Below are 13,226 nucleotides of genomic sequence, written 5' to 3'. Positions count from 1 at the left end.
TGAACCGAGCGGTGAAGAAGGCATTAGCACAAAAGGATAAATTAAAAACAAGTCGTTAACAAAGGGAAGGTTAAACACTCTGCTGCTTAAATGCTGAGGGGCTTCCAGAGGGAGTTGACGCCGGTCAGAGGATGGAACAAAACTGCGGGTCACACGCAGCCTTTGTGAGTGCGGGGTGATACACATTAGCCTAAGTCCGCCTCTCAGAATTCCGATGAAGGGAGTTTTGTTAAAATTTGCTAATAAATTTGCCATTTGTTTGAAATACAGATTTTACTTTATGATTAACGTATTTTTAAAACGTGTCTGCTTAGAATATAATGTCTTTTGTAGGTAATTGTTTACCACTGAAACCAGGAGTGAAAGGACTGTTTCATTTGATAAGAAGAGCTAATTTTTTCTGCAGCTGCTAGAAATGAATTGCATGCAACTTCCTCGCACAGCTATGTCTACAGTCAACTGCGAGTCTCTCTCCCAGCCGGGGCCCTGAGTCGACTGTCTTTATGCACCTGAGCTACCTCGGTTTATGGCGAGAGAGGACACGGTGGTTGTGCCAATACTCCTATGCTGGTCAAGGTGACAGGCCAAAACAGCCCACGGGCTACTGGGGAATGTCCCAACACTCCTGACGGCCAATCTACCAGTGGATACAGTTCTGAATTGTTACACACTTGGGACAGTGCACGAAGGACTTAAACATCGCTTCCTGTGTCCCCTAGGTGGCGCCAGAGAATACCTGTAATTATTTGTTTATGTCCTAGTATGTCAAGTGTTGCCAGCAGTTGGCGCTATCATTATAACTGTCTTTTGGCGTGTAGATGTGTTTAGGATTGGACTGTTGTAGGCACGCAAATCTGCAATCTACAGTCGAGTGCAGATTTAAGCATGTAAAGTGAAGTTATGATGACTTCCTGTTTCATGGCGAAGCTTGGAACTTCGCCGCCACAACACGAACATGCAGTTGAACTAAAAGACTTCACAACACAGCATCATCAATATGTTAAGCAATGTAGGGCAGTACGTGTTCCTGTAATATCATTACTTTTCCCAGGAACTATTGGGTAAAGGATTACTATTTCCAAAACAGTAATAACATTAACTAATTGAAGTAACACTGTGTGACACACAGGAATGTATGGTCACATTATGTGATTTTATTTTTAAAAGTCCGTAATTTCCAGGTGTTTATTGTTGTAGCAGAGCCTAATTTAATTTCGTCCTCAGTATGACAGAAGCGAGGAAGAAAAGCGCACTACCTGTTGCCTGTCTCATAATTTTCCTGTTATCTACAGGATAGTAAGTGTTAAAAAATCCATGGGGTATAAAAAACTGTATATTTTATTGCCTTGTTGTGCTCTGTTTATCTGAGCCTCTACTTTGTTGTTTTTAAGTGTCGTGAATATAACGTAGTCAGGGATGCTAACGCTACTTGGCATGTTAAGCTAGCTTGGCTCACCTTGTGTATAACGTGTGTATTGAACTTGATTTTCTCCAGTGCTAATATACGCTCCGTGATTGTATTCAGTTGATTAGGCTCTTTGCAGCAGCAGCTTTGTGAAGAATGTGTTCGGAGATGTTTGGTTTTTATAATGCATATTTACTGTTTCGTCAAATCTATTAGTAAACTAACTAAGATACTCATGTTGTTCACCTGTGGGTTTAGGCCATTGTATTTTGTTAGCTTTATGCTAAACATGTATTATTTCCTAGCAGCCAGGTTAGCTGGAAGCCTTTATGCAAGTACTAATTCAGTTATTATAGCTGTGAGCAGCAGACCAAAGACATTTGGAGAACAATGTATTTTATTTTATTTCTATATGAAGACTAGCGAAGTGTGTAATGTAACAGAAACTGGAATTTTGTCATATTGGTTTGTCGTGATGTGATCTTGAAATTGGAAAAAAGGAGAAATGTGGTGTGAAGAATGTAGTTAAAATATACATGTGTATTAAAGTACAACAGAAGCGAGGAAGAGAAGTGCACTACCTGTTACCTGTCTCATAATTTTCCTGTTATCTACAGAAAATCATAATCTGCAAACCTCACGCCCGGGGCCTGTTACAACTGCGTTACTGTATTACCTGAACACACTATCATTGATGTGAACGCACAACTGCGTGGCAGGTCAGGGGCAGTTCAAACAGATTGCATGACTTTCGAGCACAGACACAGAGACTTTGTTGTTCAAGTTGGCTGCTAGCCAAAAAGCTAAAGGAAGAATTAAGAATGAGGGAGATAGACGTTCTTTATTGTAAATATTGTCATTGTGTCACAGTAAAAGGTGCAAGGAACATTGTCGTCCATTGTTAACTTTGTGCGATCAGCAAAAACCTTTCAACAGCTAATTATTCTACATCAAATTTACTGAAGTATCTGCTGAAGCAGCACAGCAATGTGAAACTTGTAGGAAGAAACTCCCATGCTTGGGGCGCTACTGCCAGTGATACATGCACTTTTCGGGAGAGAGTGGCGTAAACATATTTCTTGCTGCTGTTGTGAATATGATATTAGTTAAAAAGTCAGGAGAGACTGCTTTGTTTTTTATTTTGTTAAATAATGTATATTACATCACATTAAATTTTAGCTGACGCTTTTATCCAAAGCAACTTACAATTGCTATATATGTCACAGGTCACAACAAAGTTACTTTTAACACCCAGTATAAGTACATTAATATTATTACTTTTTTTAGTTTAGAAGCCAAACAAGTTACAATTTCTGAGTAACTTGCCAAACACTGGTGTTCAGGCTTTTTTTAAGACAGTTTTGAAGTGGATCTGGCCAACCTCCTAGGAGCCATAAAATATGTAATTTTTCGCCCCGCCTGACTTGTGGACAAAGTTTCATGAGTTTTTGAGCAGGTTGATGCTGTCAGAAATGCGATTCACTTGCAGAAACATAATTATTGTAATTATCTTCACAGTGTTCTTATTGTAGGCTATTTCGCTAATATGTATTTTATGGACTGAACTTTTATGTGTAATATGATTAAGATGTAAAGGTAAATAAGGTCCATTGTAATAAAACAAAAAGGACACCGGAGAGGTGTAAGAATCTGAGAAAAATTTGAATTTCCAAGATTCATCTAAAAGTAAAAAACATAAATATTCTCTGACATTATAGTCACACATTTATGAGAGAAACTTCACTTTGCACGGCTGCAACATCACACACACAACTCTGCCATTTATTATGCATGCAGTGGGAAATTATAGCCCATTAGACTTTGTGAATGGATTTAGCATTAAGGAAATACTCGTGAGTTTAGCCCACAATCACTATATTATTATGCACCTTAGAGACTTTGCCGTAGATTGGGCATATTCAGAAGAAAACACCAAATTGACTTGGATTTTTTGTGACTTTAATTTTATGGTATTTCTGATTTTTGTTTTTGTAAATTTGCCACTTTCATCTTGGAATTTCTTGTCTGTTATTAACCCTGGCTCTGTATCTTTTGGACCTGTAAAATAATCAATCTAAATTTGTGAAAACTCTTCAGTTATAGCTTCCAGATGGAATCTTTTCTCTAAATCACAGAGGCTGCCGAGCTCGAAGTATGAACGTAATGCTGTTGTGTTAAGAATAACGTCATTTCAGCTGCAACCGTAGTGGAAGTCAGGATGAAATCTAAAAATATTTTATCAAGTGGTGTGTAATAATAGCCTACTTCCCATCATTAACACTGAGTACACATGTAGTGTGTAGTCCACATATACAGGGTAACCTCCATTTAACCACGAACAAAACCTGCTCGGAGCAGTTTAGACATGCAGCATAAATTGCCATGGCATCAGACCTCGGGTAACACCTATCCACCTTTCATAGTACGGGTTAATCGGGAAGTTACATCCGACATCACAAAGTTTCTCCTGACATTACCTGGATAAGCCAGTTACCTTGCTTCGTAGTACAGGCCACTGATCCCACATGTTACAACAACACTCGACGTTGAACTGTGTTCTGTGCTCATATTGTGAATTGTTACTTGTTAATTATCTTATTTGTTTTTTGCATTCTTTTTTTCATTAGTATTCAAGTTATTGTATTATTTTGTATACTTGAACATTTTGATCTCTTTATTTTCTAAATTAAAATGTCCATTTCTGTTCATGTGTACTGTTAAGCAACGACAAATACCAAGGCAAATTCTTTGTAGGTGAAGATGTACCTGGCAAAAAAAACTCATTCTGACTACTGGATTTGTCCTTAAAAGATGATTTTGAAAACTGTAAGAGTTACATTTGCCAATAGAGGATTATGTAAAGAAATGGAAACACAAACAAATTGAAGAACACTTCGCAGTATTTGAGTTTGAGGATCGACATGTTTTGTCAAGTATCTGCAGCAAATGATGCTATCAACAAAGCTAAAACAAAAAAGAATGGTCTAGTCAGGAGGTTGTTGATAAAATGTTCATTTCCGAGGATGCTCCTTGTGCCTTTCATGATCTTAAACAATAATGACCAGGAAAAGTTTGCTCTCTGGCTCACTGAGTATGTGAAGGACATGGCACAGGCTCTTAGAGAGACGTTTAAAAAAACAAACATCCAAATGAAACTGAAAAATCTTCATGTGAAGCCCCAGAACGAGCTTTTCACCCAGGTGATTGGATGTGGGAAACAGTGTCCATTCTGCAAAGCTCCTTGTGACACTGGAGCTTGTAAACATGGAGAGCACTTTGCTGAACTACATCGGCCAGAGGGTCTGGGTAGATTCAGGAGGGATGGGACAGAAAAACTTGTCATTGACATATGCTCGTCCTTGGTGAACAGTGACAGGCATTTTCGCTGTGATGCTACAAAAGGTGAATGGCACCCTTACAAGAACTACAGAGAAATTTTCTCAGACTGGATAATCCAGTCAGATGTAAGTTTAGAGGCGTCAGACTACTGGAAATATGTACTGGCAAAGTTCAACAAGGAGTTTGCTGAAGCATATAATGCAGAGCCTGCTGATATTCCTGAAACTTGGAAAACAATCACACATAAGCAAGCAGAAGCGAGCCTCAAAGAGTCGTTTAACATCAAGTGAGAGAAGACATGCTTTGTGATTACAGAGGTCCACATATTACATCATTACATTCATCCTCCTCATGGATATATAGACATCACTTGTTTTATGACAAGAAGAAAATCACAAGTAGTAACACGCTGTTTATAATATGACATGGTTGAAGATATTATCAGTAGAAATTTAAGAAAATCACGTCTTAACCTGAGATCACTTAAGAAGAAGAAGATATACTTTATTAATCCCGCAAGGGAGGATTCAAAGTTTTTTCTCTCTGTTATTATTATTGTTAGTATTATACACACACAGGTCTGAAACACACGCACATGCAGAACAGGACCCATAGCAACAAGCAGTTAGGGTTTCAGGGGCTTGCATTTTAACACGATTTTTCATACTGTTAATGTACAGGGGCACATGTAAGAACCAAACTAAATGTTTCCAATTTGATTAAATCTGACTTTGAATTTATCAATTTAAATGATGGGCCCTTTGCTTCACGGTTATGAAGCGAACGCACACACACACACACACACACACACACAGACACACACACAGTGTTCGTGTCTAGAGGTTTCTTGTCCATATTAACATTAAATTGAATACACACTGCTGCAGCTGCACTGCGTGCACCTGGCCGCAGCCGCCTGAAGTAGCCCACCAGTCAGAAGTCAAAATGAGAAAGTTTTCAGAACCTTGGACAATTCTTTCACTGTCAAGAGATGATGGTAAATAAGACTGAAAAGCGACATACCTATCAACAACACCATGGCCGGCTACAGTGCACATACAGTTTAATACCTACAAGCACATATACCTATACATATAATATGACCATATATTAAATTTCAGCTTGTCTGATTTGCCACTCTTCCTCATTTTCATGTTTGGGTTTTGGACAAAACACAAAGACAAAGACATTTGGTGACATCGACCTTTTTTCTAAACATGTATAGACCAAATGATTAATCGAAAAAATTATCAGAGGATTAATTGGTGAAAATAATTGTAGGTTAAAGCCCTACACTAAAGGTGATCATTGTCATGTTCAAGAAACCAATTTGAAATGATTCGAGCTTTGCTTAGGTATTAAGACAATGTGAAGCACAAAGAGACAGTTTGGCTGAGACATCAGTGAGCCCATAAAACACACACCAGCTGACATGCAGTAAATATAATGACCAGCAGAAACCTTAACCCAGTGCAAGGGGAGCTCACAATCAATGGGCAAGGGACAAGTTCATCACACATGCAGGATGAACTCTAGGCCAGACTAACAGAACAGAACAAAACAAGAAAAAGAAAACTACCAAGACAGTGACTCACTACCTGCAACCCAAACTAAACAAAGTACAACTCCATCCAGTTGTTGCATTCATTTTTGCACATATGTATTTATAAAAGATGAAAGAAAACATGTTTAAATGTTTAAAGACAAAGTTAGCCTCCCCCTAAGGTTACATGGGGCTGTCCTCGTAACAGCTCTCTGCGACCCTTTGTCTACACGGCTGGATATCCCACAGGGAGCATTTCAGAATCAGACCGTTTTGCCTGTCTGATTTTGCTGATATGTTTAGATTTTGTTGATTTGGTAATCAGTACTTGCTTTTTGCGCTTCTACTATGATGAAGTAGTTTTTTTGTCTGTTTTTCATTGTTTTGTCTGTTTTATCTGTTTATTGTCTGTACTGATGTGTGCTCTATGTAGAATCTTCTGTAAGTTGTGTATTGGCATTACATGTATCTGTTCCATCAGCAGTCACTCTGATCAGAAACCAATGTGTTTTTTCAGTTATTCTGTTTTCTTATTTGTGTGCATAATATTTATTAGCCTGCATTAAAAAAACACAGGTAGCCTACATATTGATTGTATTCATTAGAATACTTAATTGACCTTGAAAGGATTTTCTCACATCTTCATTACATTCCCCGGCCGCAGAAGAATGATCTACATTACAGAAGAATTCAACCAAATTGCATGAATTACAAAGACAATTAGGCTACATTTTGGGTTCTCGGGTGAATTCTCTGGCAGTCCTAGAGTGGCTTTGCAGATGGATTGGGACAATAATGCTATATTTCCTGATAACATCAATGACTGGTCAGAGACCAGTGTCATTATTTTTTAAGTAGATTGTGGTTATTAGGTTTATTGTATAATCCTTTCAAATTATAGTCCCAGTTCACTGGACCAAATATATAGTGTACTGTTCATTCATGAAACAACAAGGAGAGGACACACCAATGTTTTTTTCCTAGGATCATTCATCAGCTGGGAGCTTGGGAGAAAAAAATTAACAATTGTTAATACAGTGTGTTAAAGTCTTGCTTACAGTTTGCATTGAAAATAATTACTTCTCTTTCAAGTTTCTAGATTTCCAAGTCAATTTCCCCAGAATCTTGTTTTATCTCCATAGGTCCAAGTCCTGCCGGGGTTTTGCGTGATGTTTTATTATCTTTTTTTTAAAGGTGTGTGCTTTACAGACATCTGACTATTTCTTCAAGATTGACATACCTCCTGCCTCTCTCTCTCTATATATATATTGTTCTCTCTCTCTCTATATATATATAACTGATAACACTCCAAGCATGACAGAGACACAGAATTAAACAAGGGTCAAGACGCAGAAACAGAGGAGACAAGAGCAAATCGTATTTGCCAGTCTATTGTAGTGTCCTGTAGATTGAGAATGAAGGTTCATTTATCTATTGGAATCAATGTTGTACAATCATGGGATAGATGCTCATATATTTGATAAAATATGTGGTTACAGAAAATGCTACGATAGTTTTAAGTTGAATATATTGAAAGATGCAGTGGTGGGGTATATTGTATTTATCTTTTATTTGGTTAAAGGTCATGAACAGGTGGTCCTTCTGTTCTAGGCTGGTTACTCATCTCTTTTTCATACTTGAAAAATAAAGGTGTTGATGACTCTGAGAAAGATTGGATTGAGTCATATGGGTGTCATAGCAGAAGGAGATTATTAGCTTCTACCACAGACTCATTGTTGTATGTATAATGTTTTTAACGCAGATATGTGTTTGTATGGATTTGTCTATAAATGATGATGATGGTTTGATAGTGATAATTCTTGGACAGCTGCAACTGCATCATTGGCGGACTCAAGAGACCTTGTGGGTAACTGTGGCCTGTTTCAGAAGTCTTCATGACCTCTGATCAAGAGAGAAAGGTTGCACGTTTTTTTTGTAGAAATGATGAAGACAGGTTAATATTGTTGTAGAACAGTCACGTTGACCACAGTTTATCTGCTGGTGGTTTAATATGTGCTCTGATAGACAACCTGCTAATGACTGATGTAACAGTGTGAGGAAGAAACTTGAGTTTCCAGCAGTTAAAAACATGAATGTAGAAAATGCAGTGTTTCTTGTTCACTTTAGGGTTTGCAGCCTTGGGCTCCTAAGAAATGTTGTCACTTGTTGTCATTAAACCGGTTTCTGTGCCTGTTTTTCTCAGCCTTCTGATCATAAAACTTCCTCATATCTTTCGCCGATGAAGAGCAAACTGAACTCATTGGAATATAATACAAGTTTAGAAAAGTGCAGTTAACTGTGGACTTTCTGTATTTGAACATCTTTAATTTTGGGATGACTATCAAAAAACTCACAACATGCTTAGAATGTGTTATCCTTGTGCCATGAGCACTCCTTCAAATCCCATGATTTTAGCTTCTTCATTTATCTCACCAATTGCCTTTTTATCTATAATTTTTCTAATCGATTAATGTCATTTATCACTGACTGAGGTAAGACTCTGTACAAAGTGAAACCTTGCTCAAGTGTATACAAAGGAGCTACAGAGTAAAGTAAAATAGAACGCGACCTCCCTGGTTTCTAAAGAACGTTGTTGTTTTTATGTTTTAGGAGTTTTGGAGATAATGATTTAAATCCCGAGCAGCATTTTGAATTAATAAACCAGACGACTGGACCGAGAACCACCAACAGAGGTTTGTTGTACATAAAAGAATTTTACTAAACTGGTTAGCTGCTGTGTTGAGAAACAAAACCCTGAAAGTGAACTGATTCAGATTTCTGAATTTGACCTCTTCAAAGCTCAAGCTTGAACTTGCCATTTGCAGCACCAGATTCGTAGTAGAGTCGCTAACTGAGCTGCAACAAAGGTACCCACGCAGTGACTCTCAGAGGGCCCTTAAATGCCTCTAGTGTCTGTCAGCTCCGGCAGACTGCATGACTTTCCAGCACAGACACAGAGGGTCTCAAGGCTGGTTATCTCCGACTACAGCTATATGTCTCTGTCTGTGCTACACTGAGTGGTGCTCAGTCAGTGTCCTTGACCCTCTGCGTCACACACTTTGAAGCCACAAGGTTGCTTCTTCCTCACTCCTCTGTTGCATTTTTCAAATGTCATGGAAGGAAGGGTTGAAGGAGAATTTGAGGGTGCAGTACCCTTTAAATGAAAAATAAACTCATCTAGGAAAATGGTTGGCAAATGTGCATTTATTGCATTTATTCCTAATACATTCCTAACCGCATGCTTAAGGCTTTAATGTTTTGGTCATAGCTGAATGTATCAAAGACAATCACAACCTCACGAGTCTGCTTTGATAATAAACGACACTGGAATAGTCAAACTATTACTAAAAAGTAGATGAGCTGCTGGGAGAGAACAATGTGTGTGAGGTGTTTAGATAAAAGTTGATTTTGCACATGTGTTGGTAATTACCAGTGATGGGGGTGTTGGTGTATGTCAGTGGTTCACTAACTGCACCTGTGTCTGTTCGGGATAAGTTGGTTTAGCACAGTCGGTCAGGAGCTGGAAAGACTAACTGTGGCCTGTTTCGGAAGTCTTCATGACCTCTGATCAAGAGAGAAAGGTTGCGAGTTTCTTGTTGTAGCATAGGTTTATGTTGTTGTAGAACAGTCACGTTGACCACAGTTTATCTGCTGGTGGTTTAATGTGTAATCTGATAGACAACCTGCTAATGACTGATGTAACAGTGTGAGGAAGAAACTTGGGATTCTGAGAACTGTTGTCAGTTGTTGTCATGAAACCGGTTTCTGTGCCTGTTTTTCTCAGCCTGCTGATCATAAAACTTTCTCATATCTTTCGCCGAGGAAGAGGAAGAATATAATACAGCTTTAGAAAAGTGCAGTTAACTGTTATTGTAGAACAGTCATGGTGATCACAGCTTACCTGCTGGTGGTTTAACGTGTGCTCTGATAAGCTACCTGCTAATGACTGATATAATAATGTGAGGAAGAAACTTGAGTTTCCAAGTATTAAAAACATGAATGTAGAAAATGCAGTGTTTCTTGTTCACTTTAGGGTTTGCAGCGTTGGGATTCTGAGAACTGTTGTCAGTTGTTGTCATGAAACCGGTTTCTGTGCCTGTTTTTCTCAGCCTGCTGATCATAAAACTTCCTCATATCTTCGCAGATGAAGAGGAAGAGGAGAGCAAACTGAACTCATTGGAATATAATACAGCTTTAGAAAAGTGCAGTTAACTGTGTAATTGTCCTTTTCCTTTCCTTTCAGCATTTGAACATCTTTAATGTTGGTTTGACTCACAACATGCTTAGTGTGGGTTATCCTTGTGCCATGACCACCCCTTCAAATCTCACAATGTTTATCTTATTAATTTCTTCTGACATCTGATGAAGAGAGAAACGTAAGATTATTTTTGTAGATGATGAAGAAATAGGTTTATATTGTTGTAGAACAGTCATGGTGATCACAGCTTATCTGCTGGTGGTTTAATGTGTGCTCTGATAGGCTACCTCTTAGCCCACTTAGTGTCCTTGGAGACCCCCTCGTGCCGCTCTGTTGCGGAGAACGCCTGGCTGGAGATTTCCCATTGCAGACTCACTTCTCCATCCGCCCTGTTTACCTGCCTTGCCTGGCCTCACACTGACCTGCCACCCCCACACCGGCAGGAACCTAAACCCCCACCATCAAGTCTATTTCACCATATCTTGTGTTAATAAACTGTGTGTAAAAGAAACAGGGAAGTAGAGTCTGATACAAACAGGGGAAGCCTGGCTTCCCTTGGCTTCTGGGAGAAAAGGCCACTGCATCCAAGGTCTGTGTTACAGGGGCACTGGCCCCTGTTGGCTCCCCCCCAAAACCTCCTCAGTCAATGGGTCCTGATACCACTGGTGAAATGCTGATAATGTTCTTTTTTATAACGGCCACATCTAACTCCGTGGCGGCCAACAAAGCCAAGGAGGTTTGTTGGCATCACATTGAGTAAAGTTCAGTCCATAACTTTCTATTTTATGGACTGAACTTTTATGTGCAATATGATTAAGATATAAAGGTACAACTGCACATAAGGTCCATTGTAAACAAAATGGAGTCAGCAGAGAGGGGTAAAAATATGAATTTCCAATATTCTCTGACATTATAGTCACACATTTATGAGAGAAACAAGGCTGCAACATCGCACACACACCTGCTGTTTATTATGCATGCAGTGGAAGCTTATAGCCTATTTGTTTTTTTTTTGTTTTTTAAACCTGTCCTGGTATAGAGAATGATGACCTGGATACCATATTGTGACAGACAGATTTTACTTTAACAAGAGAGTATTAATATACTCCTTTGTCTGTTTAATTATTTATTTAATTATGTATTGATTTGTCACCGGGCCGGACAGGGGGGCAGACACGGGCATGGGGGGGCACAAACAGACAGCACAGAGAAAGGACAAGACCTGTAAGAGAAGGGGGAAAAAGGGGGATGGAGGGTGGGGACTGGATAATCCAGTCAGATGTAAGCTTAGAGGCGTCAGACTACTGGAAATATGTACTGGCAAAGTTCAACAAGGAGTTTGCTAAAGCATATAATGCAGAGTCTGCTGATATTCCTGAAACTTGGGGAAAAAATCACACATAAGTGAGCCTCAAAGAGTCGTTTAACATAATTTAGAAATAAATTAAATGCTTCCAGTTTGATTAAATCTGACTTTGAATTTATAAATTTTGTGACTGATGAAGTCATCATATTGTCACTGAGAAGATCAGTTAATTAATTAAAGCAGCAAAGTGACATTTTTTTTCTTTTGTCACATATGATCTGATATTGCTTTTGTGTAGTATCTGTCTTATATTTACATTACATTTTTAAAAAGTCAATATGTGGTTATCTATATCTATATATATATATATATATATATATATCTGACTGTTTATTTGGAATTCACAATCAGTTTTTGTTTCTGTGAAGTATTTAATGCGAAAAATTGTATGAAAAGAATTCATAGATCGATGTTTGAGTGTCACTGTCTCTGTGTGTTTGCCATTGTGGGGTGTTAATCATGTGCTTCCATGCACCACCGACCTGACACAGGATCTGACCTCAGTGATATGAAGTCAACACAGCCTTCATACCCACAATGCAACACAGTGTGAAGAAGGAATAAAAGTCAGACCACATGTGTGATCTCATTTATCTAAGAGGATATGAGGCATCTTATGGTATCAAAGCCCTCATGTCTGTCGCACATGTGATTAAGTGGCTACATGTAAACACTGCTACATGTGAGGTGAGCTAACATTTAAGTGACTGCACTTCGTTTAGTGTCTCAGTTTAGAAGTCCTGACCATGAAACACTTTCCTACACCACCATTACATTAGTCAGCTGGCCACAGTGTCAGTATACCCCTGAATTGTTTCCATAATTCCAGATTCATCAGGAGTATAGTTGGAAGATATTTTAATATAAAAGTTTGCTAAATCTTCAAAAAAAGGAAAAATTCAAGCTAGCTAATTCTTCTACCTTAACCCCAGAACAAAGAATCCATCATGTGAATCTCCCGTTCCACCACATCTCAAAGATTCAGTGAACTCATTCTCATGTTCAAGAAACCAGTTTGAGATGATTTGAGTTTTGTGACATGGTGCATTATCCTGCGGGAAGTAGCCATCAGAAGATGAGTACACTGTGGTCATAAAGGGATGGACATGGTCAGCAACAATACTGTCACATTTAAACAATGCTCAATTGGTACTAAGGGGTCCAAAGTGTGCCAAGAATATATCCTCCACACCATTACACCACCACCAGCAGCCTGAACTGTTGATACAAAGCAGGATGGATCCATGCTTTCATGTTGTTATTCCAAATTCTGACCCTACCATTCAGCAGCTTAAGGTTGTAAGGAAGGGCCCCTGTGCAGGATTTTATAACAGGCCATTGTGCACGGTTATGAAGCGCACACACGCACACACAC

The sequence above is a fragment of the Micropterus salmoides genome, unplaced genomic scaffold, assembly GCF_014851395.1.
Source record: "Micropterus salmoides isolate LMB-PRFRI ecotype aquatic unplaced genomic scaffold, ASM1485139v1 Ms_hic_scaffold_2, whole genome shotgun sequence".
Classification (NCBI taxonomy): Eukaryota; Metazoa; Chordata; class Actinopteri; order Centrarchiformes; family Centrarchidae; genus Micropterus; species Micropterus salmoides.
The sequence above is the reverse complement of the archived record's forward strand: the minus strand, read 5'-3'. Positions refer to the sequence as shown.